We start from the raw sequence: 26,905 nt of genomic DNA on the forward strand, positions 1-26,905 counted from the left end.
CATTTACTGGCTACTTTATTATTTACAGAAACATCAGCCACATAAAACCATAAAGGTCTGCAAAGTCGATAGTTATCTTCACATATGCAAAGATGCAGACAAATGTGTGGACATATGGTGTATACTTCCATACATGCAGTAAAGATAAGATGGTGTCTCAGCCAGTGGTCATGGTTGACCACACACACACACACACACACAAATATATATATACACTGCCTGGCCAAAAAAAAAGGTCACATACACTAATATTTCATTGGACCTCCTTTAGCTTTGATTACGGCACACATTTGCTGTGGCATCATTTCCATAAGCAATATCTGCAATGTCACAACATTTATTTCTCTCCAGAGTTGCATTAAGTTTTCCCCAAGATCTTGTATTGATGATGGGAGATTTGTACCACTGTGCAAAGTCTTTTCCAGCACATCCCAAATATTCTCAATGGGGTTCAGGTCTGGACTCTGTCCATGTGTGAAAATGATGTCTCATGCTCCCTTTCACAATTTGAGCCCGATGAATCCTGGCATTGTCATCTTGGAATATGCCCGTGCCATCAGGGAAGAAAAAATCCATTGATGGGATAACTTGGTCGTTCAGTATATTCAGGTAGTCAGCTGACCTCATTCTTTGGTCACATAACATTGCTGAACCTAGACCTGAACAACTTCAGCAACCCAATATCATAGTACTGCCCCCACAGGCTTGTATGGTAGGCACTTGGCATGATGGAACATGGGTAAATCTAGACACATCAGACCACATGACCTTCTTCCATTGCTCCAGAATCCAATCTTTATGCTCCCTAGCAAATTGAAGCCATTTTTGCCAGTTAGCCTCACTGACAAGTGGTTTTCTTAAGGCTACACAGCTGTTTAGTCCCAATCCCTTGAGTTCCCATCGCATTGTGTGTGTGGAAATGCTCTTACTTTCACTATTAAACATATCGCTGAAATCTGTTGTTTTTCTACAATTTGATTTCATCACACGTTTAAGTGATCACCGATCACGATCATTCAAGATTTTTTTCCGACCACATTCCTTCCTCAAAGATGATGCTTCCCCACTGTCCTTCCACTTTTTAATAATGTGTTGGACAGTTCTTAACCTGATTTTAGTAGTTTCAGCAATCTCCTTAGATCTTTTCTCTGCTTGATGCATGCCAATAACTTGACCCTTCTGAAACAGATTAACATCTTTTCCACAACCACAGGATGTGTCTTTCGACATGGTTGTTTATCAAATGAGAAGCTACTCACTGCATCAATTAGGGTTAAATAACTTGTTGCCAGCTGAAACATAATCACCCATGCAGTAGTTATCCAATGGGAGGCTCTTACCTATTTGCTTAGTTAAATCCAGGTGGTGACCTTTTTTTTTTGGATAGGCACTGTGTGTGTGTGTGTGTGTTTGTGTGTGTGTATATACAGAGGTGCAAGCAAAGTGCTTCTGAATTAGTAGTAGGAGGAGCCAGTTTATATATAAAAAAGTATATGTTTAAATCATAATATTCATTTCAAAATGTTCCAAGAGTGTAGATCAGTTCTTTTTCATTGCTGCCATAGCAACAAAAAGTTGCCATTAATGCAATGTCCAATCAGCAAGCCTTCTCTTGGTTTCTCCACATAAAGCTGGCTAGAAATCTTGCAAGTTATACAGTGGTAATGCAATAATGCATGAGGAGTAATGCATGAGCAGGAATGGATGATGACCTACTACTCAGTACCAAGAATAAGAAAATCTATCACAGGGGGCAGAGCCTTTTTCTATAAAGCTTCCACACTATGGAATAACCTTCCTGTAAATGTTTGAGATTCAGACACAGTCGCAATATGTAAGGCTAGCCTGAAACATTATCTGTACAGTCAGGTGTAGATCTGGGGGTCCATGGGCATTGAGAGTTATGGTAAACTGAGATGTTATGATGATGTCACTTCACCTCTCTTTTGTCCCTCAAGTTTGTTGACTGAGAGCAGCGGACTGCTGATGTTCCAGGGTGCCCTCATGCCTGTGGTTCCTTCTGGCTCTTTCCTTTTAGCTGTGCTGCCATAGCTATATCTGCCAGAGTCCATCATTACACATTATAGTTCCCTAATTTACACACCCTCATACCTGGACATGCCTAATCTAGTCTCTCTTTCTGCTAAGGTACACCTACCCCTGTTATTGTGATGTTACTGAGCCTCATCCCATCTCGGCTGCCTTGGCTACTCCTACCACCCCATGTCCCCTGCTGTAGCCCACCACACTTCCCTTAATGGATGTTCTCTTGTGGGATGTCGTTATGTTACTGAGCCTCTACCCGTCTTAACTGCCATGGCTATGTCATTCCTAAATCCCCAGTCAGCTAGTTGTAAAGTTAAACATTCAAATATAAAATGAAGATGCAGACTTCAGAATTAGTTAAAGAGAATAACTGGTCCTGTCCTTTATTGCAGGTTAACGTTAACAAGCATTATTGAGGCACCCTCCAGAGAATGTCTAACAATCAAAGAACCCACATTTTTATACATTATTCAGAAGTGATTATGTATTTGGCAGAGCAGGATGCGGGGACGAGTTGAGTAAAACAGAGACATACGTTTATTAGCACATACAACACAGGAGACGTAGCTCGCAGGCTATCGGGGTTAAACTTCGACAACATCCACGACAAGACGAGAGACTTGTATACGCGCACGATAATGACACAAAACAAGGATCAGGTTAGAAACACGAGTGGGCGTGACCATGCAAACACACAGACACACACACACACACACACACACACAAGACTTATCGGGCCGTATTGTGACAGTATTCACCCCACCTTTTTACATACTAGTGTTTGCATTTTCCACCATTACATCCAAACCACACATTAGTCAACATATGCAAACTGATATTCAACACCCACACCAGTTGGAACCCGTTACCACCACATTCCAAGAGAAGACTTCTCTTAACCTTGTCCTAAAGAAGATTGGTTTTCATTGCGGTCCTGAGCCTGGTGGAGAGGTCATATATCTTACCCTGAGGTCCACCAAAGCCTAGCCAGGATCCTTTGCTGAAGCCTGCAGAGACCACTACAGAGGCCTCTTCCCTATACGCAAATCATTATGAAAGGACACAGAATCTCTATACTTCCTTATGTTTTATGTTATTAATATGTTTAATGCATATTAGACCTCTTTTCCCCATTTCCCCTTTTTGCCCCCCCCTTGAGTCTTGAGTCTTGGTTCCTCTCAGGGTTTCTTCCTCATGATCTAGGGAGTTTTTCCTTGCCACTGTCACCCTTGGCTTGCGCACTGGGGGCTTGGACATTTGTAAAGCTGCTTTGTGACATCATCTGTTGTAAAAAGCGCTGTATAAATTGAATTTAGAATTTTAATCCTTTTGTGCCAGCTTTAGTGGGAGATTATATATATATATATATATATTATATATTATATATATATTTTTTTTTTTTTTTTTTTTTTTTTTTTTTACTTTAGTTCCTCCCGCACTCCTTGGTGCATTGGGCAACAAGCGCTCTCCAATGGGTCCTATCGGGTGCAGCATCTCTGGCTTCGTCCAATGAGCGTATGTCAATAGTTTTTAGGTCGGTGATGAAGGTTGATCTCCAGGTGGTTTTGGGTCGGCCTTGCTTTCGCTTTCCTCCTGTCGGTGTCCAGTGTACAGCTCCCTTTGAGATGCGTTTGTCTGGAAGACGTAGGAGATGACCAGCGAGGCACATTCTGCATTCGGTGACGATTTCTTCCAGCTTCCGCAATCCACTCCATTGAAAAACTTCCTCATTGGTAATTCTGTCCTTATACGAGATACCCGATATTCGGCGGAGGCACCGTTGATGGAAAACGTTTAGTTTCTGGGCGATCCTCTTTGTGTTCCTCCAGGTTTCACTGGCGTAAATGGTGGTTGGGATGACGATCATGGAGTACAGACGCATTTTGATTCCTGTATTGATTGTTGTTGAGGACCAGATGCGGCGTAGACGCTGGAACACACCCGCCGCCTTTCCGATCCTACATCGAATGTCCGCTTCTGAGCCACCATCATTATTGGATACTATGCTGCCAAGATATGTGAATTCATCGATGTCCTCCACCGTTTGCTGCCCAATAGTTATCTGCACCTTGGTTTGACGATTCACCCGCATGAGCTTGGTTTTGTCTGTGTTAATGCGCAAGCCAACCTTTTCCGCTTCGCCCTCAAGGCATGTTGTCATGGATTGTAGAGCCGGTTTTGTATTCGCTAGCAAGGCAATGTCGTCTGCGAAATTGAGATCAGTGAGATGAGATTCATTTGTCCAAGGGATTCCAGTCACTGGGCTCATCATCACCTTTTTCATGACGTAGTCGACTGTGAGCAAAAAGAGAACTGGCGACAGGATACATCCTTGCTTGACTCCGGTTTCGATGTTGAAGAAGTCTGTGTAGCCATCGTCTGTCCTGACGCAGCAGCTAGAGCTGATATATAGGTTCTGGAAGACATTGACAAACCATTGTGGAATGCTGTAGGCTCATAAAATTTTCCACAAGGAGCCCCTGTGGATGCTATCAAAAGCCTTTTTGAAGTCGATAAAGTTGATGAGCAGGGGGCGCTGGAATTCGATACACTGTTCGATGATATTACGAAGCGTGTAAATCTGCTCACTGCACGATCGGCCCGCTCTAAATCCGGCTTGCTCTTCCCGGAGAATTTGGTCCACTGCATGTTGTAGGCGCCGTAATAGAACGCTGCAGAAGACTTTCTCAGGAACCGAGAGGAGTGTAATGCCCTGCCAATTGTTGCAGTCGGCGGTATTGCCTTTCTTGGGGAGTTTAACGATTACACCTTTCCTCCAGTCACTTGGGACGCTCTGATCTTGCCAGCACTTGTTGAACAGCACTGTGAGGATGTTTGCAATTGCGTCTCCACCGTGCTTTAGCATTTCCAGTGCTATCTTGTCTAGGCCGGGTGCTTTGTTGGCTTTGAGTGTTCGAATAACCACCTTAGTTTCCTCGATAATGATTAGATCAAGATTAACTACCAGGTCTGGAGGTGGCGGTGTGGTACCAAAGTCATAGGTGTTGGCAGGGGTGGGCTGGTTCAAGGTTTCCTTGAAGTGTTCTACCCAGCGCGCGTCTTGTTCTTCTCTGGTGAGCAGAAACACCCATGGGTGCACTTGAGTTGCTCCATGCCCCAGTCAACTCTCGTACAATGTGGTACAGCATCTTATTGTCATTCTTGCTAGCCGCCTCATGTGCTTCGGCTCCTTTGCATTCCAACCATGCCTTCTTGTCAGATTTGCAGCTTCGTTTGACTGCCCTATCCAGTTGCCGATATCGCTCTGCTGTGGTTTCCTTGTCAGGGTCAGCTTTTGCCTGTTCGCGTCGGCATTTTGCGATTTTCCTTTCGTCAATCAGGCTCCAAGTTGGGTCCCGTATCCAACGTTCTTTCTGTGTCCCGTGTCAGGAACCCACGGTTTCCTTTACCGTTTCTATGACTGCTTGTTTGAATGCCATCCAGTATTCATCAATGTCACCCGCATCTTGGAGTAGCTCGAACCGATTTCTCAACTCCAGTTGGAATTGTTGGACCGCGGCAGGTTCTTTCAGCTTCTCCACGGCGTAAGGACGTTGTCTTTGCTTTTGTTCTCTCCGTTTGAGCCGTAACCGAATTGAGGATCGTATGAGATAATGGTCTGATCCAACGTCCGCTCCGAGATAGGCTCTGATGTCCAACAGTGCTGAACGCGATCGCCGAGAGATACAGATAAAGTCAATTTCATTGTATGTGGCTTCATCCGGCGATCGCCAGGTTTTCTTATGGATGTTTTTGTGTCGGACGTATGTGTTACCAGTGCAAAAATTGTTCATATTGCTAAAGGATACTAGTTGTTCACCATTATCGTTGGTCTGTCAGCCCGTGTGGACCAATGACGTTTTCTAAGCCATGACGGTCGTTGGTAATTTGCGCATTGAAATCACCGAGGAGAAGTTTAACGTCATGGGTCGGGATTTCATCAGTGGTGTCTTGTAGCAGTCCGTAGAACGTATCCTTCTGATCATCATCGGAGTCTTCGGTTGGAGCGTATACTTGGATGATGGAAGTTTTAGCGTGTCTTGATTGAAATCGCGCTGTGATGATGCGATCGTTGACAGGTTTCCATCCAAGCAGTGCACATGATGCCTTTTTACTAAGCACCAATCCGACACCATGAATATGGTGCTCCTCATGTCATGAATACAGGACTGACTTGCCATCACTTACGATCTTTCCTGATCCAGTCCAACGCATTTCAGAGATGCCCAATATGTCAAGATTGTAGTTGTCAAATTCGTGTAGAAGCTGGGCGAGCTTCCTACCTTTGCAGAGAGTTCTAATGTTCCAGGTGCCTAATTTGGAAATCATTTTTGCATCGAAAGTTCCGGTCTGCATTGGGCGTTGGACACCCTCGCAGGTTTGCTCCAGCACCGTCATCAAGTTAGAGCCAGGTCCTCTTTGCTGATGGGATCGTTTAGAATATTCGGTTGTTGTTTCCGTAGCGGTGTGTATATATATATATATATATATATATATATATATATATATATATATATATATATATATATATATATATATATATATTTACATACACACTTACCCTTCGGGCAATCTTTTTACTTTAAGATTGGGTCCTCTACTGGATTCCTGGGAGCCCAAGACTGCACTCTTCTGGGCCGAGATCTCAAATATTGTTCCTGGTATCTGTCATTTTCCCAATTTGGGGGTTACAGCCCCCAGTGCTTCACTTACCATGGGTACCACAGTTGCCTTCACCACCTCAAAGCTTTTCTATCTCCTCCTTCATCCCTTGATATTTCTTGTGTTCCTTTTTCCTGATGTTGCTATCACTTGGGATTGCCAAATCTATCACTAAGGCCCTCTTCTGTTGTTTGTCCACCACTAGTATGTCTTGTTGGTTACCCATTACCTGTCTGTATCTGGAAGTCCCACAGGATTTTAGCATGGTCATTTTCTACCACCTTTCGGGGTATAGGTGGAACTTGGAATTTCCAGTCTGTACAGCATACGTTTTTGTACACTATGCCATCCACTTGGTTTATGGCGTTCCATGTATGCCCTGCCTGCTAGCATCTTGCATCCCACTGTTATGTGCTTGATTGTCTCAGGGGCATCCCAGCCTCTACTGATCTCGTGTTTAGCACTTGTTCCTGTGCTGCCATGATTAGTGTCTCTGTGCAGTATTGGTAAGATTTTACTATCAGAGATTTTCCTCCCATGATGGTCCCAATTCCTCCTCATTTCCATCCTCCTCAGGTTTCTGCTGTCTGAGGTGCTCACTAAGCACTTTGTCACTTGGGGACATTATCTTGGCAAATACCTGGATCTTGGTTGTTTCATACTGGATAGTGGCCAAATAGTATCCTGTCCTATCCAGAATATGCTCACTAGTCTTTAGCTGCCCTCCCTCCACTTAGTGTACAGTCTCAGGGTTCTGGATTTGCGATGAACCCCCCCCCATGCATGTGTGAGGATGTCCATGGCTTCTATATCTTCCTTAGGCCAGATTATTATGCCAGCAGGGTACCTGATGGCAGGACTTGCCTCACTCTTTGTAGGTATTTGGCTGTAGCTGCTTTCCTTGTGGCCTCTTCATGATTCCCATTTGCCTGTGGGATTCCAAGATACATATAGCTGCCCATAGCATCTGTTATATTATCTTCAGGTAGTGTGATCCCCTTTGTTCTAGCCACCTTCTCTTTCCTTGTAACCATATGACCACACTTATTCAGTCCGAATGACATTATGATGTTAAGGGCCTTGCCTAAGAGATCACATTGGAGATGCCATGGTCAGGATTCAAACCCCCAACCTCCTATACCAAAGTCAGTTGTGTAACCTAATATGAGGTACATTTCCATAATTAAGAAATCTGCTGACCTGCACTGTGGTTTTTGTCACTGTGCTCACTTGAACTAATTTAGCAAAGTAATACCACTGAAGAACCATTGTGTTTCTGAAGCCATGAGATGTGAGAGTCAAGGGACCCATACACACCCACTGGATGGTGTGTTAAGTAATTAATGAGTAAGGGGTGTTGGGAGTAAGGAAAACACTAAAATGTGTTGTGCAGGAGTACTCTAGACTGACAACACACTTAAGGGAATGTATTTAAATAACTGGTATGAATTTAATGGAGAAAACCACTGGCATAAGGGTAATGTTTATTTATGTTTGTTTTTGAATGACTGCCTGATGGCACTAAAGTTGATTCTCTAGTTATTACTGCTACCATTAAGAAGATAAATGCATTAGGCTTAATCATTGCCTATGGATTTCTTCTCCCTAGTACTTCTGTGACTCCACCAATCCATAAGTACAAAAGAAACAAAAACAAAGTATTTCTTATGTTAGTGAAGACCATTATTAAACTAGTGAATAAAAGGCTCTAGTTATTAAACCAACAAATCCAACAACACAGATCTTTATGGCAAACAGCTCATATGCTCTTGGCATAGCAGCCAATAAAGCAGCATGTTTATGAAGTATATGTGGGGTACCTGTCCTGCAATGCTTTCTGTGTACTGGTATTGCGGTGATGGATGTTAATCTCTAGGAGGCATAGCATAATGGATACAGAAATAAATGTAACTGACAGCTTTCTGGCCAACTGAACATCAGTGACTTTTGCAGTGCATTTCCATAGAATGGGCATTTCACTTCTTGTCAGCTTCCTATAAGAGTGACAGGAAGAGAAAATGGCAGCTACTCTGTATTGCTTGTTCAATTAATCCTTTAATATCAGGGTTAAATTGTACTTTGTTTAAATATTGCTCAGAATAATTAAACATCTTTCCAGTTAAGTCCTTTAGACACCTTAGAAATGTGTTCTTTGATGCTTAGGAGTGAGTCCTTAACTTGGTTTCCCAAAGATCTATGATAACACTAAGATAAACTTAAACTCTTGTGTTACGACCTCATCTAGGCTCCAGGCCATAACAGGAAGTGTGAGTAAAACAGCTAGACAAGTGTGTAGTAGAAATGAAGTCAGACTGCAACAGACCAAAGGAGTGCAATGATATACAATGTATTTTACAACAGACAGTGTGATATATACAAGACATAGTGTGGCACTGGACTATAACGTCAGGAATGATCCAGGCCAAAATAACAAACAAACGCCACTAGAAACAAAAAGACACTCACTAAACCTACAGAGACAAAAGAAAATACACACACAACTACACTTACTTCCTAGGTGGAAAACACAGAGCAATCCCACACCCCAAACAAAATGGCAGTCACTCCCTACTTACCAATGAACACACAAAAAAAAGTGGAATATATACAAAAACACAATGCCAAAAGCTAACTATTAGGGCAAAGTCAAGAGCAAAATCAAAATGGGAAGCAAACCAAGGTCATACACTAAGTCAAATATCAAATACTATGAACAAACGTCTCAAACAAATATGACTGCCTTACTCTCTCTAGCGAGTTGAACAACTGGAATATGGCAACTGACATCAAAATGCCCAGTGGCAGAGTTGGAGGGACCTGGGGCAAAAGAGACCCAAGGAGAATAGGTCCTAGGCACTGGTGTACCTGAAGGTACAGGGCTTACCAGTGCTGGAGAGGCAGCATTCTGAGGAAGAGATATGGGTTTTCCAAGCCCATACTCAAGCTTTTAAGTGTCACCTCCCTTTCCATGTCTACCTGTAGAGTCTGAAGACGTAGCAGCTCAGCCGCTTGTTCCTATTTTTTTATTTACGGCTCCAACTCCTTCAATTTTAATTCTAATATTGGGTCTACCCCTATACCTTGGGAGAAACCCTGGGATCCATGCGTGGCCTGACTACGTGGTCGTCCACAGCCTCTGCCATGTCCACACCCTGAGCTGGGCCAATAGCCACAACCCAAAAGCAACACCCAACTCCCGTTCTGGCAGAACTCCAGCTGCAGCAAGGGAAGACTCCATAGTCCTTTAATCTCTTTATTAGCAGAGCAAGGCACAACCACGTTATACAAATCAGCCACCAACAAAAGATTTGCCTTTTCGACAATGGTCTAACTGCTCAATAGACAAATAGAAAAAGCAGACATGGCAAACGTGGTAGCCATAGCACACAACAGCCAGGATCTGGAAACTGGATCTGGAATGGAACACACACACCCACACCAAAAGAACACAGGACACTTGTATGACCCAGAGGTCTTCCATACAGTCAAAAGGTCTTTGAATGTAAAGGACAAGACAGGTCTGTCTGACCATAAAGTAAACCAAGGAAGATGTAACAGGAAACTTTTGGTCTTAAAATTACAGACAGCCACTGTTGGTGGAAGGTACAGAATTTATATGATTTCTTTGGTAATTTTTAAATAAATCAGTGGATTTTGTCATTCTGGAATTAGGGAACCTTTTGAATCGAGACAAGCCTATTTGATTCAAGGATGGCCAGGATGGCTGAGAAAAACACTGGTATATCACCAAAGATTTTAAGAAAAACATTAAAATATTTTATCTTCAAATGTCTTTCAGAGTACAGGCAAAATGTGCTATTCACAGAAGACTGCTATCAGGGTGACCCTCTTCACAAACCTCCAGAGTGCTGCACCCAAGCTCTTTCCCCAATCATTCACTTCCAGAGTTTTGTGTCTTGTTAGATTTGTCATCAATGTTCAGGTATTTATAGATCATGTTGTGTACTTCTTTTGTGAATATACTGCTTGCTTCAGAGGCACCACTAAACAGCTGTCTATTGCTAGTGTCCCACTTCTGTGTTTCTGCAATTATGGGTGTGGATTTTAATTTACCCTTAATCAATGATGTCTCAGGCCTCATGACCCTGTAACGGTAGTTACTTATGGAAAGGCCTAATAAACAACAATTCAAACTAGCAGTCTTTACTCTACAAGGAAAGTACAAGTTTACACCTTATATCCTCAGCCACACAAAATCTTGGGCTACTTGCCAATTAGCTCCCTTGTCCTCCAGTATCAATTTCATGTATCAGTATCAAGTTTACATCTGTGGTTCAGTCCAGGTCAAAGTGTGAGAGAAGTCATGCATAAGGAACAAGGAATCGCAGCTTGATTGTCTCTAGCTCCATACTCCCTTTCTTTCTTTAATCCAGGTCAGGCTATGACAATGCTCCCACCATTTACTGTGTCCAAGTACTCTTTGTAGTCCTTATAGTCTCCTCACTGGCCTTGGGACCTTCTGGCCTGCTGGTTATTGGCACTGCCACACTGTCCCTAGTGCAGGTTTAATTCTTCTAGTGCCTAATAGTCCACCTATGGTTAATCTCCTCGGGTATCACAGAGTATTACACAGTATTACATCTGCCTTACATTTCTGCAAGCCTGCCTAGAATCCTGGTAAATGTTACTGGGATAACACTGACTCAGGTGAAACCTTGAGTTATGGGTTTCTCTACAGCTAAGACAAAGCAAACCCTAGCCCTGCTGATACCCAGGGAAGCACTTGTGAAGATTTGGAGACTATTGCTATGCCTCAACCTTAGGAGCCTTCACCAGTCACCATTTTTGCCTGTTTCTTCTTGGATTTGTAATTGTTGTAAATTTCTAACCAACAAATACTCTGTGTTCTTAATGTAACATGGCGTGAACGTGAGGTGGACGCACACACTGAGAAGAGCAAAATTTATTAAGGGCAAATTCATATTCAGAGTCATTTGAACAGTCTAGGGTCATAGAGTCAACACGTAGAGTCTGGGAATACATAATAAACAAACAAACAAACGCACATGATTGTGTATTTCACACACAGAGGCTAGTATCCACACATGGAGGTTAAGATTAATACGAGCTATAGCGAACACGGCATGAATAACAAACAGGCTTCAAATCACATACAGAGGCTTAGATTGACACAATGAACAGTAAACACACAGGCAATAAGGCAGGATTTACATACATAGGGTAACGATAACTTAACAAGACACAGGTGAACATAATAGCAAGCCAGGGATACAACCAAGGGGGTGGAACATTACAAAACCAAAACAAGGAAGCACAAGAAAACAGAACCAGGAAAGAAACAAAAATAGCGTTGCCGTGGGAACCGTGACGCCAGTGAGGGGAGGTCCTGACACTTACAGTAGTGTACTAGCTGTTACCTCAGCGTCTGCTGTATACAATATGCATATCTGTTAAAATATCACAATATTGTACAGCCTTTTTCCACACACTTGGTGTTGTGCACTGGTCAACGTTGCCCTATATGTTGTCTGTATTTCATATTTATTGTTTACACATTTACTGAGTTTATTGTTTACAATATGTTCCTCTTTTGTGCTGCACCATGGTCTTGGAGGAACATTATTTCTTTTCACTGTATCCCTGTATATAGCTGAAAGGACAATAAAAAGCCTCTTGACCTCTTGACTTGACACTTGAATCAATGCATGTACATTGTAGACAATTTCCTGGTGAAGTCTTGAAACATTTCAAAGATAATGAAGTTTTCCATCCAGGTAATTGAACTGTCTAGAACAAATAAGTCTTTACCCACAGAAGCTGCTCTATTCTTAAAAATAGTGGTGGGGCTTCAACTGGCACCCTTCTGATTACTAGTCATGTACCTTAACCACTGTGCTATGACTACCCACTATATTCCTGTCTATTTCACATCCAGCACAACACTAAGGCAGAAATCTGTACACTAAAAGGACACTACACAAATCACAAGAATAGCAATGTAATGTACATGGCTCAGTGCAACAATGTACACATGATCCAGCACACCAAGAATCAGCAGTCTAACTATACTACCCACCTATCTATAGAAGTTGAATTTATGAAACACCTTGCATGTGTGATGTAACAAAGATTATATGAATATATGATAGATATGATAGATAGACCCTCTCTGTTTGTAACTACAATGAAAATGGAAAGACCCCATTAAAGCATATTTACACTTGTAGCCTACATCTGGCCCCTTAGTGTTAGAGCTACATTCATAGTATAATTAAAATCTCTCATCAACAACAGAAATATGGAAAAAGTAAGTCAATCTATGTTTATTTTTTAATAGTCAGATAATAAACTAGATGATGATAAATGAGAAACCGCTATGAAAGCAATTGGGAAAGAAGGTGGTAGTGATTCAAACTATATATCCTGAAATATGGATAACCAACTTTTAACAAACTTCATCCAGTTTTTTTGATTAGGGTAACACTTCACAGAGGACAAGGACTCAAATCAAATACAAAGGTAATCAAGGCCTTCATTAGTGAATAAACATCTGAAGCAACAATTTTCTGATCTGTATTACAACATTAATTTCACTTGACAAAAAAAAAAGACTGAAATCAGAAATTCTTCACACCAAACAACAAATTGCCATGGGTGAATATCATGCTCGCTTAAAATTGTAGGTCATTAAAATTGGAGAACATTTGTTTCTTTTTATTTCTGTGCTTTGTTAAAAGTAAATATAATAATTCTGGGTTCACTGTTTTAGTACATAAAGCAGGCCTCCATTTACCTGGTCTCTGGTAGAAGAGTAACATTGTTCCTTGGTGTCAGCGGATAGTTTGGTGCTTTCATGGAGTGGCATTGATGAAATGGTCGATGAATCACAGGCCACTGTATTTCTCTAGGTTTAAAAGCCAAGAAGTGATGACCTAGTAAGTAGCTTCTGCAGGGATATGGATTCAGCAGATCAAGACTGTAGTAGTCCCACAGCTTCACAAAAGAGGCACTTCATCTTTATGCATTTCAGCAATTTAGTGATTTTTTTTTAAATTCAAGAAAGAATTTAACAAAGCATTAAAACATAATATTTTCACTTAGTTAATTCAATATAGAACATAATTATGTGAATCAACAATTAGAAGAAATCCACCAGATTTCCAGGTCCAGAGTAAAGGAATAAACAAATCCATTCAGTCATAAACAAAAATAATTTTCTTTAGTTCAGAGAGGTTGGCATATTTATGTAAAAAAAAACATTTTTAAAATAACTATTCAGAGAGGAATATTCCTTTATAATCTCAGGAATCACCACAAGAGGCAGACTACTCCTAAGAACAGAAGGTTTTGCAATTGTCTTAAAAATTACATAAGGAGCCTGTAAAGTTCTAGGACAGTCTTATGAACAGTGGAGATGAAGATAATTTGTAAAAGTGTGACATAAGGAGGAAGGTATGTAGAATAAAGTATGAACTGCTCACAATCAAAAGTATTTCAGCTCATCTCTGAAGACTTGAAAATAGCACACTTAATTTGAAACTGCACTTAAATGGAAGTCCAAAAGGATATGCAATCTGCAGTTTTGAATAATCAAGCAATATGGTATTTCCAATCAAGTTAGGATAACAAGAAATAAAAGGTTCCCCCAAACTCACAATAGAATATTAAAAGAAAAATTAAATAAGGTAAGGAGGCAGACACATATACGGAGAAGAGCAAGACTTATTAGGGGCAAATGCAGAGTCGTAGTCAATACAGCAGTCCAGGGTCATAGAGCCAACACGGAGAGTACGTGGATACATTATACACAAAGCAAGGGCTAGGTTAAATGAACCAAAGGCACACAAAGGCAAACAAGGGAAGAAGTCTATGACAAAGACTAGGGAAAACTCAGGGCTAAGAAACATTAAGGCTAGGACACACGGAGTACAAACATACAGAGACAGGCTTTCAAAAACATTCAAATACATAAACACATGGATTCAAAGAAACAATGAACAGCCAAGACACAGGCCACATGACAGGGTTTAAATACGTGAATTTAACAAGGTAGAAAGGAAGGACAGGTGTAAGCAATCAAACAAAGGGCGGAGAAAACGAAACTATGGAATTGAACTAAAATACACAAGACAGGGAAAACATGGAACACGGAAGATGGAAGGGACTAATCGTGACACATTTTCTGACAGAAGATGTGTTTCTAGAGTTCCCTTTTGTTTCTGAGTAAAATCCTCCAGCTTGACACACCTTGTTGCACTCCTCTTGAATTTTTGGGATTTAGATGAGGTCTGGCATGTCTGAAATGTAGTCACTTCATTTTCCTCTTCATGCATGCTATCAAATGATAGGGTTGAGGTATAGCTGAGCTCCTGGAATGAATGGTGCAATTCGGTTAGTTCTGTTTGTTTAGTTTTTGTCTGGCTGTGCATTTCCTGGAAGCTCGTATGGACCAGCAGCTCCCTGCAGTCCTGCTCTTTGCTGGCCAATGATGGTAAGGAATTCATCTTGTCTGCTTTCATCCTTCTTTTGTCCCTCTTTTTGGACTATAAGAGTCTCCAAATTGTAGCCTGCTTCCTGCTCATGCTTGGGAAGCTTCTTACATTCGTCCTTCTTTCTTGCCAGGTTGTGATCTACAAGAATCTGCTCATCATTACCCATTGTTTTGTGGTGTCCTGCTTATGCTTAGGGAATGTTTTTCTGATCTCTTTTGGGATAGTCACAGCTGTTTTGCTGGTGTTAATCAAGGAAATTGCCATGATCTACCTTACTGTCTCCAACATTACTTCAGGGTGCAGGATGCAGTTTGACATCAAGGTTCTTGAAGGAATCATAAATGATATTTAGCAGGATGGTGAAGAGGATGCATGGATCATTTGCAATGTCTGCATTGAGGCCTATGTCCTGTAGCTCCTCAGGTATGTCATTCTCATTATGCCTAGTTATTTTTGAGACTTGTTTCTATAATATTTAACACATATGAGTGGAAGCCCTCAAGAGAGTAACTGCATTTCCTGTCTGTCCATCACTGCAGAATGTTTAAGGATTGATGTAGACCATGTCTCATCATCAGAAGAGCTCTTGGAAGAAGATCATGTCTGCATAATCTGTGGAGCTTCTATGATCTTTTGTGGGTTCTGAGGTGGAGGAGCATATTTGATGACTTTAGGGTTTTCTTGATGTAACTTGATGGCTGCTTGACTTTTGGCTCTGAAGAACAAGAGGGTCTTTACCAGCTGGAGCTCCTAGAGCAATCTGCTGTTCAGACTGTTTGCTTCAACCTTTAATTGATCCATCAGTATTTGCAGGTGCTGGACCTGGCATGACTGCTCCTGAAATGCATCATTCAAGATCTGCAGCCCAGACTGGGCAAATTTAAAGGCTTTACTGCACGATAGCGATTTAGCCATATCTACTAGCATATAGGAGAGCTCTGTGGCTGTTTTGGTTCCTAAACTGATTTCAGACAGGATGCAGTTGACTGAAGGCAGCTGAAATGCTGGATGGTCTTTGCATCAACCTTTGACTTTCTCCACAACCACCACACACCATCCTTAGTAACTACTGGAAAATCATCACTGTAAGGGTCGGTGCCACGCCGAGGCCTCCCTCTGGTGGCTGGAGGGGGCCTCGGCCTGGCACCGACCCTTACAATGATGATTAGAGTCAGGCACACCACTAATCAGGCTTAACGCCCAACAGCTGCACTAGGCCTATATAAGCCCAGTGACCCAGTCATTCAGTGCTGGGTCTTTGCCAAAGTTCTGAGCCAAGCGCCTAGCCGGTAACTTCAGGTACTGAGAGCTGTGAGCCCTTGTGCTACACCGCACCTCTGCGCTGCGAGGGTGTCCGTGTTTTTACACGTCCCCTCTCCTCTCCAGTTTCCCCCCTCAAATCTGTCTCTCTCCCAAGGCCTCCCTTAGCCATTACAGTTCCCCCCTGTTTTCTGGTTCTGTTTAGGAAGTTTGGTTTTCCCCAGGGCATCGGGGCTGCCATTCTTCCTGTGGCATCCTTGGTTCTCCATTTTCCCATGCTCGCCATGGCGATATAAGCACAGATAGTTTTATAGCTGCTTCAGTCTAGCGGGTCTTTGTCTGCCTTGCAACAAAGCGGCCGGGGTCCAGCTCCCCTTTTGGTTATTTACTTTTCTTGTTTTACCTGCTCCACGATCTAACTGTTCTGCACACCAGCCCACCATTAGAGTGTGGTTGCTCACCCAGTAAGCTGATGGTGTCATCACTTAGCTAACCTGGGTTTGAGCCCACCTTACCTCACATCAATAAAATTAAAACTTTCAGTATTATTGTGTCAGTAAAAAGAGTCTGTATCATGTACTGTAAAGATATTTACACTGGCATATTTCTGTGTTCTTTCAGTTACCTTTCTTTTTGGTTTTCTTGCTGTGCATGTCAGATCAGAGCACTCAACTCTTGCAGTTATTCAATGCATGCCTTCATGCCTCAGACGAACATCTAGATTTTAGCTTCCATTTCCACCACCCACAGGATAACATCCTCTGTAATGTTATCAGTGAATTTGAATTCTATATCTTCCTGTATGTCCTGCAGCTTTTGGCCTGAGAGAAGGTTGTTAACAGGTGCATAAAAATAGATACAATGACAAATGTATGTATATTGCTGCCTGGTTGTGATTTTCTCAATCTTGCAGGGACAGAGGAATGGAGTGATGTGTTAACATGAACAGTGACAAAACAGAAAACCCTGTCAGGTGTCAAAATAGACATCAATTTTTAAAGTCCTTTGTGCACAGTTGCACTTTCCCCATTACACTGCCTGTGCTCTTTGTTGTATTCTTGTTGCTCAAGTTAGTGCTACTCACTGGCATCATTCAGCCACTGCAGAACCACACTGAAGTCATTTTCTTTGTCAAGTCTTGACTTCAGGAAGGTACTGAACATTTGAGAATATTTCTTCCTCTCTTCCCTGTCAGATGACTTCACCTCATCTCCATTGAGCTCTTCCTCGTGTGGAAGAAAGTCAGATTCATCCTATTCAGGATCACTTTCAGCTTTTCAGTCATCTCCTATAACATGAAAAATGCTTACATTTTAGAGGGGTTTCCTTTTGAAGTTCAAAGAATAGAACCAGGAGGAAAGAATAAAATACTGAGAAAAGAAAATTGAGATTTTCGTCATTCGTCATTGTTTTGCCTAAATCAAATACTGACCCTACCTGTTTTGCTCAATTCAGCTGTGCACTTTCAATTTTCTTCAGCACTACCTTAACAGAGTAGGGCACTTCTTCCTGTGAATATCTAATGCTGTCGTTCTTTATTTTATATATTTATGTTGTATAATTGTATACAAACTATCAAATCTACTTTACATTGAAAAGATAAAAATCTATAACATTTTTCTAAGAGCAGTTAATCCCAAATTAAGTGATTGCATTGTTTTTACAAAACCAAACATCTCATCTAACCTAGGTTTGCTGCCGGAAATTAGTCAAGAAATTATGATCTAAGGTCTTTTGTATTCTAGAATATGATGTCATATAATTATTTGCACAAGTACTCCCGCATTATTCTTAGCGCTGCTCTTGCGTTTCCGGTTTTTCCAGGACACACGCAATGACAGTCTTTTTTACTAGGTGTTTGCAAGAGCTTCCGAAAATGTGCAGGGAAACGAGTAAAGCCCCGTCTAGCAAGCTGGAGAAAGGATTCAAACTGTATACTTCGTCATACATATGCAACAACAGGTAGATAGTGGGTAGTAGACTTTCCATTTAATGCAATTAGTCATGAGAAATTGTCAACCATCACTGCCATTTCTTCTGTGAACAACTGACCAACCCTGACCATTTGAATAACTCTTTGTAACTCACTGACCCAACATAAAGTGAGGAGCCAAATGTCACCACACCATGTGGGGCTATGCCAACTAGGCCCTTCATGGTGCAGTGAGATCTGTATGTGGAGTACATCTTATTTTGTAGGAGTGCTGATGAGAGCATTTGACACCTGAGCTTAGTGCAGTCCAAGATGACCTGAGTGTCAGGAAATTCAGAATTCTTTAGGGAAGTTGGTTTTCAACCTCTGGTGACAACCAAATACACACAGATCCAAGAAGTGTGTAGAAGTAGTTTGTCTATGTTGAAATAATTTGACTCACTGTGGAAGCATGAATGCTAAAGCGGTGTCTCAAATCTCTCTCCTTCAAACCAGCAGAGAAGTAGATGCCCCTGTGAAGGTAGTAATGTATATTATCAAATATTGTACAATTATGGCATGGACAACCAACCTGCATTCAATTATCTAATAAAATAATGTTGAAACATGATAATATTTTGAGCACATGACAAAATTTCCAATCTTGGAGGACTAGAGTCCAGGACAGCTACTGATTGCTCAACTGTGCAAGGAAATCTGTAGCGGTGCTGGATACTTACTCTCCAGAAAACCAAGACCAGAACTTATGAACTATGATACAGTGAATAAAATAAGACCTACCCCTGACAACTGTGAATAGGTCACCTCTTTGTTCTTTGCTGCAGCATTGGCTCTTGAGACACGAACCATTTAGTGGATGGATGGCTCAATGATCCACCAAAATGCTATTAAGTGGTCATAGCTTGGGGATCTGTTGGGGGGAAAAATATTATATTAACGTTTTCAGCAGCAAATTACCTATCAAAGTGTCAGCGCATTGTATCTTTCGTGATGTTTACTACACTTTACCTGGTGTGAAATCCAATATCCTCGTCTGAGTCGGCAAACTGGTGTAGTCCAAAAGTTAGCAGGACGCGTGGTTACTGTATCTCATTTCTCAGCTGCTCCACTTCACGGTACAGATCTTAATTTTCCGCGCAAGACATGTCTAGCGATGGCGGCGCAGGGGAAGCACAGTAATCGTGATCTGTTGTAAGATCTGTTGATGGATCTTCAAGGGAGGTGTGATCAAGCGGTCTTTCTGTCCTCTCCCACACACTGGGCCGCAGTACATGAATGCTGTAGCCGCTCCGTTCAAAAAGCAACGGCACTGCACCTTTTGCCAGTCTACGACTTTTTGTGTTTTGGGGTTCAACTAAGTGGTCTGGTATGAAATATCTGCTACAGACCTTCGCATGCTGTTAAATGGCAAAGTGGTCACCACGGATGTTTATTAGCCACTGTCTCCTGAGTTGATTCTGTGCTGGGAAACTATGGAAACTTCAACTTCCATTAAACTTCGCAGATGCCGAGCAAAGAGGGACACAACAGTGCTCTGAATATTTCTTCAGTTGTTTCCTAAAATGTTCTGTCTTATAAACATTACGACGGGCACTTATTTCAGTCAAACGCTAGCAAAAAAAGGGGGAAGTTTTGAGATTGTAAACTATACTACCGGAAAATTACGAGCGGTACTATTTGAAAACGAAAGAGCGTCACGGGCATAAATGCAATTCGCTCATTATAGATCAGTATGTTAACTACGGTGAAAGAACAATTCCTAGCGTGGAGCCAGTTTCACATCAAATGTGAGTAGGTTATAATAGCTTTGTGTTGTGTTTTGTGGAAGTACAGTACCTCTTATAACACGGACTTAAAGTAGAGAGTAGTTTTTAAAAAATCAACATAAAATGGCATTTTTTTCTGCACCCCACCCACTTTTAAGTTAGTGAGTGCTCATCGCTATCCCTAAAATAACAGGCATAGACTATTGGTATTTTCGCGACAGTGACTAATAGTTGCAAACTTAGCATCCTTTATGATATATCTATACAACTATGTTGCTATAGCTTGGGATTGCTACATCTATCATTATGGCTCGCTTGTGATTTTTTTTTTTCCATCAGTACTGTCTGGTTGGTAAGCCATTACCATTTTGTTTGTCTGTATCTGTATCTGGAAGTCTTACAGGAGCTTGGCATGGTCATTCTCCACCACCTTTGGGAGTGTATCCCACTTTGACCTTGGAACTTCCAACCTGTAGAGCACAGATGTTTCTGTATACGTATACTGTGCTAGCCACCTGGTTATGGCGTTCCATGTATACCCTGCCTGCTAGCAACTTGGATCTCAGTGTTATGTGCTGGATTGTTTCAGGGTCATCTTTGCACAGCCTGCATCTGCGGTCCTGCCTGGTGTGGTAGATCCCAGCCTCTATTAATCTTGTATTCAGAGCTTGTTCCTGCGCTGCTGTGGTTCCCCAAGTATCCAACTGTTTTATTTAATACACATTAAATAGAGATAAAGATGCAGACTCAGGAATTAATTGAAGAGAATAGCTGGTCCAGTATTTTATTTTTGAGCTCAATGTTACATACAAACGACACATTTTCTGGAGAATGTCTAACAGTCTCAGGAGGGTTCATCTTTATACACTTTATTCAAGGTTAGTTACATAACTATTTTTATACAGAGTATTTTCCAAATTTCCTCCATTATGTCAAAAATAAACCAGAGATGTTTTTTTATCCAATTTGACACCTTTTTCTCCAAATCACAGTTTGTAATATTTTTTTTAAAAACAACAGCCTCATTCATCCCACTTGGTACCCATCACAATAACACTGTATCTTTTGGCAAGTCCTGGCCTCAATCCCAGACTTGTCACAGAGGCCAAATTTGGTCATCCACACTTCCTGCACACTTCCTGCTATATCCCATCATTTATTACTTAAATAATATAATTTTATTACCTCATTTACCTTTTTTATTACCTTATTACCTTTCATGACTTTCGTCATCAACAATCATTCCATTATCTCTATTTAATGTGACATTGTTTTTAATGTGAAATTTAACAACATTGTGACTTTAGTTGATTATATCTAATACAAACTATTGAGTCAGTCAGTCTAACCATGTGCCCATAACATTTCCCTTTTACCTATGTGGGTGTCTCTGCCAGCAGAGTCCATGTCTTACAGCCCTTGAACATGAGGAAGGTGTCTAGAACTATGACACAATTCTTGTGACTAATACAGTCACTCCAATTTATAAATGATGTTAACACAAGTACAATGTAACTGTAAATTATATCAATAATCAATTACTAATGTAATATGTGATATTTTTTTTTTCCATTTTGGTTTCTGTAAGGTCATGAAGGTTCTCATGCTGTATGCCGTTACAACTATAGTAAATATACTGGATGATTGTCTATTCGGTACACTGGATGATTAGACAAAAGGTGTAAAGTAGAATAAGAGAAAACAAAAGTAAACAGGGAAATATAAGGTAAAGTAGGAACAAAAAACAAAAATAAAATAAAATTACATAAGCCACCATCAACTAAGAGCTGAATTTATATACTGACACAGCAAGACAAGACAGTATTACTATCGCTCTAATTTAAAGCAAAATTTACTACTCATCTACTGAATTACCAGTCATTTATAATGCACCGCCATGAATGGTTATGCTAAACATTTTACCCAGCCCCTCAAACAAAAATGACCCAATCTCTGTAGAAACAGAAGGAAATCTATGGGTAAATAACAGGAAATAAAATAAATAAATAAAATGAAAAATAAACGGAAAAAAAATAAGAACATTAAAAGAAATAAATCAGAATAATCAAAAGCCATCAAGAAATCAAAAATTAAAAGCTTCACATAGCCCTCCATACTCCTCCCTCATTTCCCCCAAAAACAAAGAGACACTTGGAGACACAATTTGATATGTGGTGATATAAAGCCCCATGACTGCACCTGCCTTTGGTTGTCGCGAACAGCATCCAGGATCTTACCGATCATTGGCTGTCCAGCCTACCTTTGGACTTCCACCACTATTTCCAGTCACCCTGGAGGAATCAGAAGCTGCTGACATCATGGTGGCCGACACAACAAGACGGGTTAGTAAAGTTTTACATGAAAAAACCCAGAGCCCATCCGCTGAATTGCCAGCCTCTTGTCATACACTACCCCAAAAGGGCATTTTAGAACAGTCCAGACAGCTCAAACTCTAGATCGAAGCAACCGAAGCCCTTTGTGAATTCAGTTAAGGAATCAGATGGATCAAAACAATGGAGAATAATAATATGGATAGAACAATCCATCAAAATAGGAGGAGGAGAGAAGCATAACAAGCAACATGAGGACCATATATAAAACTGAAACAAAACCTTATGGCAAATAAGTTGTGGCAGAGATTTGTTGATACTCAGCATACATTTGGGTTGACAATGATTTATCCACAATCAAAAATCAATCAACAATCGCACAATCAAACCCTTAATTCAAGGAACGATACAACACCCGCAGAATACAAGCAAACCATTCCCATCACTATGCTACTGATGACAGACATAATGATACCTTTCCATTTCCCAAACAGATTATCAAACCATCCAGTCACACTTGTATCAACCCCAGAATTTCTAGTTCCTTCATGTCTCAAAGATTCCAGTTTAGATAGCGTTATTGTAATGGAACCATTCGGGGCTGTGTTATTTGAAATGAATGTGCAGCAGGACCCTTTTTGCCAATAACATGTCTAGTGCCATACGATTTTGCCAGGTGATCAGCGAAATAGCTTCCAATTGCTCTGCTACTACTGTTAGGGCATCATGAATATAATTAATAAAATGCTGTTGGTTATAATAAATGTTATTTAATCAATCAACATTCTTGTTTATAGTAACCCACCAGAATGTTACAGATTAAAATCCCACAGCAGTTTGATTTCTAGCCTTAAATTCATGTGGAAACTACCTTTTGGCGCATCACGTTTCTAAACATGATGAAGAGCATGTGGTGGGGTCCTGGAAGCGCAGCCTCAGCCTGGTCTATCTTTTAGTGTTTCAAGATGTTGTCCACAGCTTTCCTTTGTTTCAATTTTCTTCTTGTAGTCCAGTTCTTTTTCTTCTACTCATCTTGCATGTTTTTCACATACTTGTATTGTTGTCAGTTCAAGTCGTTGGTTAGCCACTTAAGCTTTCTTTTCACTTTGTTCTACGAGGTCTTTTACAATTTGGCAGGTTTTTTCATCAAAAGACCCTCTCTTGGGCCACTGCTTTTTTCTCTTGTCATCTTGTTCCACTTTTTCATGAGATTTATTCATTATTTTCCTCTCTCTATTCCTTGTGATAGGATCATGTGAAGTGGTGGTTTCTCCTTTTCTACTTGTTATTTACTTGATCCCCATTGTGTATTTCTAATTATGTTACATGTTGACAAGCTGTGTTAATCTATTTGTTATACCGATTCACTGTTTCTATTCTTTACTTTAATGAAATAATATGTGATTTGTTTCTATTATGCAGTCACAGATTAAGTTCACTAATAAATCAAAGTGTGTGTATAGTAGGCAAGCCTCTCCCTGTTAAAGCAGTAACAAGTATGTGTGTGGCCTCTTGTTCCCCCTCCCGCTTGTGCTTGCTCTCTATCGGCCCCCTGACACTCCTCTGTGTATCAGCAAATACTGCAGCTCCCTGGTAAAACAAACAAAAAAAAACCTATACTTGCAATTACTAAAATTTAGACTTGCTGTATATATTTAAATCACTCACTTACTCCTCACTATACTCCTCACTTGCTGTTTGTCTACATGGGGTCCATTTTGAGTGAACCTCTATTATGATCTTGTCGCTCTGGGGCAAGTATAAGCATGATACATCACTTCTTAAGCACTGCGTATGCATGTCATAACAGTCTCTAGCTTTTTTTCACAGCATATTGACAATCCCTTTTCCTAAGCATGTTATCCCTCAAAAGACAAACCAGAAGCTTTCATTTTTTCCCTTTCCTACAGTTTTTCTAAAGTCTGGTATACCTGCACCACCTCCCTCATGGTAACAAGACATCCTTGTTACCTTCCATTAGTTCAATACCCCACCATATTTGAAATAATCTTCTCTCACTATTCTACCAGTGTCAGGGCAGGTGAAAAAATGCTGTATTCTAGACTCTACTTCCCACCTTAACCCAGCCTGTTTATAATGATGCAACACAACAGCCTCCAAATTAGGGTCAGCTTTCAACTTTATCAATTGATCATCTCTTTGTATTACACTCCTTCAACCAGGCAACCACTAGCCAGTTGCTTTTGCACAGCAATTATTTCATTCACTGTTGAAGCTTTCTGCACAGGTGCCTGCCTCCAGTATTCTGGGCTCAGAGTTAATTCTGTTCACCAATATGGAATTAGCCAGCCTTCTATCCCAATAAACATCTCTGCTCTATCATTACAAAAATATCTAACCCTTTACAGTGCCTACCATCGTCTGGCGCTGGTTCAAACGGTCCCCACGGTAACTGTTCCAATCCGACTGTTGCCCTCACAGACACTTGGCTAGACAACAACAAATTAAGCACTGCAGCCAACAAATCCTTTTCCAGATCCTCATTATTCTCACCCTTAACCTAAGATGAGGAAATACAGCCTCACCTTCATCCAATTTATGCCACTCAGTCAGCTGATACAATTTAAGATTTATTAACTCTTGCGATTGTCAACACTCCACACCTGAAGAGTTTCTATAAATTTTCTCAAGCCAAAAATGCACTCGAATACCCTGCACCTCACTTAACAGACTGCTATCCATATGATTATTTTATCTGAAAATCTATTCCATCGATTCTGATTTGCTTGGCTGAATTCAATGAAGTAATATGTTGACTTAACCAAATTTCACCTTTCCAAAATTCTATCAACTCCTGCTCACATTTTTGTACCTTTTATTCACCTTAAATAATGTATCACCTTCTGCTTTCGATACTATTTTAATATGTACGCTTCCCACTGCTGTATCTTACCATCAAATCTTTATATGCGATTTGACTTTTTCGTTTTATATACTGTACCTTTACTCTTTACTCATTTACTCTATAATTTACTTTATTACTGAAAAAGCATCAGTATATTTTCAGAGCACCCATTTTATAATGATATATTATTAATCACGTTTACACAGATCTGTCTACATATCCAGTCACTTCCTTTGTTAATTTAGTGACTTCCCTGCTATACAACCTTAACATAATAAGCTTTAGTGTAACTCGTTCAAAGTTATTTAATGGTATACGTCATATAAGTATACAATACTTTATTGTTGATAATAATCTATTTACTCGTGGTGGCCACATCATGACAAATGCAGTTTTAACAAACAAAACCTTTAACATTTATCTCTTAGTGCTATTGTCTCTGGAGCTCTCTTTATTATTGCTTAAACTGGATTTATTTCTCAATAAAAGGTTTTTTAAATATTATGAAATGCTTATAATTGTACTTCACTATACCATATAAACATCTGACAAAAGGATAAAAAAAAAAATTAGCAGTAAACTTTGTGAAAACCAAAATGTGTGTCAGTCTCAAAAAACCACGACTGCATTCCTGGATCTTGGTTGTTTCATACGGGATAGTGGCTCTGACGCTCACTTGTCATTGGCTCCCCTCCTTACTCTTAGTGTACAGTCTCAAAGTGCTGGATTTGGGATAAAACCTTCCATGCATTGTGAGGATTTTCCAGCGGGGTATCTGAGGCCTGACAGAGCATAGGCATTGATAGCCTGGATCTTGTTCCTCCCATTCAACTCTCATCTCAAGACTTGCCTCACTTTTTGCAGGTATTTGGCTGTAGCTGCTTTACGTGTGGCCTCTTCACGATTCACATTTGCCTGTGTGATTCCAAGGTATTTGTAGCTGCCCTCAACATCTGTTATTTTACCTTCTGGTAGTATGACCCCCTTTGATCTAGCTATCTTCTCTTTCCTTGTAACCTTCCAACCACACTTATCCAGTCTGAATGACATTCAGATGTTGTTGCTGTATATCCTGTTGAGATGGATTAGTGAGTCGATTTCTCATTCATTTCTGGTATATAGCTTGATGTCTTCCATGGAGAGAAAGTAGCTGATGGTTGCTCTATTCTGTAGTGGGTATTCGCCACTCTTGGTGGTGATTTCACTGAGGAAATTCAGGCATATATGCAGGACAGCAGTGGGAACAGGTCATCTCCTTGGTAAATGCCTCACTTGGTGGTGACTCATGCTATTGGCCTGAAGTTGACATCTAGGATTGTCTTCTACAGCCCCAGTGAGTTCTTGATGAAGGCTCTTAGCATGCTGTTGATGTACAGCCTCTGGCATTCCAGGATCTATATGTGGAGCATTAAATCCTAGGCTTTCTTCTAGTCAATCCAGGCAGTGCACAGATTGGTCTGTCTGGTCTTACAGTCTTAAGTGACTGTTTTATACATCAGTATCTGGTAGCTCCTCTGGTGTTCTTGCCAATGCTCTTCTGGACCCCACTCATGTTTTGAGCCATGTAC

At 40.7% G+C, this 26,905-nt stretch overlaps 1 pseudogene; it reads right to left on the minus strand.

Annotated features, from left to right (window-relative positions):
* Positions 1 to 4,501: 4,501 nt before the first annotated feature.
* Positions 4,502 to 6,444, minus strand: LOC145652709 (uncharacterized; annotated as a pseudogene).
* Positions 6,445 to 26,905: the final 20,461 nt, after the last annotated feature.

This window comes from Electrophorus electricus, chromosome 20 (assembly GCF_041902795.1).
Source record: "Electrophorus electricus isolate QZ-2024a chromosome 20, ASM4190279v1, whole genome shotgun sequence".
Classification (NCBI taxonomy): domain Eukaryota; kingdom Metazoa; phylum Chordata; class Actinopteri; order Gymnotiformes; family Gymnotidae; genus Electrophorus; species Electrophorus electricus.